Source organism: Mastomys coucha, unplaced genomic scaffold, assembly GCF_008632895.1.
Source record: "Mastomys coucha isolate ucsf_1 unplaced genomic scaffold, UCSF_Mcou_1 pScaffold19, whole genome shotgun sequence".
NCBI lineage: Eukaryota > Metazoa > Chordata > Mammalia > Rodentia > Muridae > Mastomys > Mastomys coucha.
In genome coordinates, this window is record NW_022196901.1 from 23,877,882 (window position 1) to 23,878,526 (window position 645).

General features: G+C 40.5%; 1 protein-coding gene across 6 annotated transcripts in view; it reads right to left on the minus strand.

Moving 5' to 3' along the window:
• The window catches only part of Lmbr1 (limb development membrane protein 1), a 155,032-nt gene that overhangs the window by 87,423 nt on the left and 66,964 nt on the right, over window positions 1–645 (minus strand). The gene's annotated exons all lie outside the window — the stretch shown is intronic.

Consider the following 645-nt stretch of genomic DNA (forward strand, 5'->3'; position numbering starts at 1 on the left):
ACCTGATAATCTGTCATTACTCAGGTCTGGCCAGTGCTTTGGATCAACACACTCATTAGCCGAGTATATTCACAGACTATATATGTCTTAATTAAATCACCATGCTAAGTAAAACAGCACACTTAAGGTCTCAAGGGCTTTCAGTGTACTTTCAGGGCCTTTCATCTGTCTTTTATTTTGAATTGGATTTATCTATTTGCTTGTTTGTTGCGGGGGAGGGCACCTGTGCCACAGTGCCCATGTAGGGATCACTAGACAACTGGTCGAAGTCAGCTCTCCCCTCCTACCATATGGTCCTGAGGATTGAACTTAAGTCATCAGTTTTGGCAGCAAGCTGAATCACCTTGTCAGCCCCCATCTGTCTTTTTACTATGATGGAAGTTGCTATTTTCTTAGGGCCATCTCCTCACTATTTTCCTTAAAAATTGCAGGTCTAAAAAAATATAAATGGTTTTAAAAAAAGTTAAAAAGAAAAAAGATGTAATAAATCCTAATCTGTGCCTTTGCATAAATAAATTACCTCATTTAGTCACCAAACTAATACATCAGAGAGACAGATGTGGTGACACAGGCCTTTAATCTGATGTGAATAGCCAATGCACTCTGAGATCTCCCTTCCTGGGCCCCTTCTTCTTGGTGTCCCAG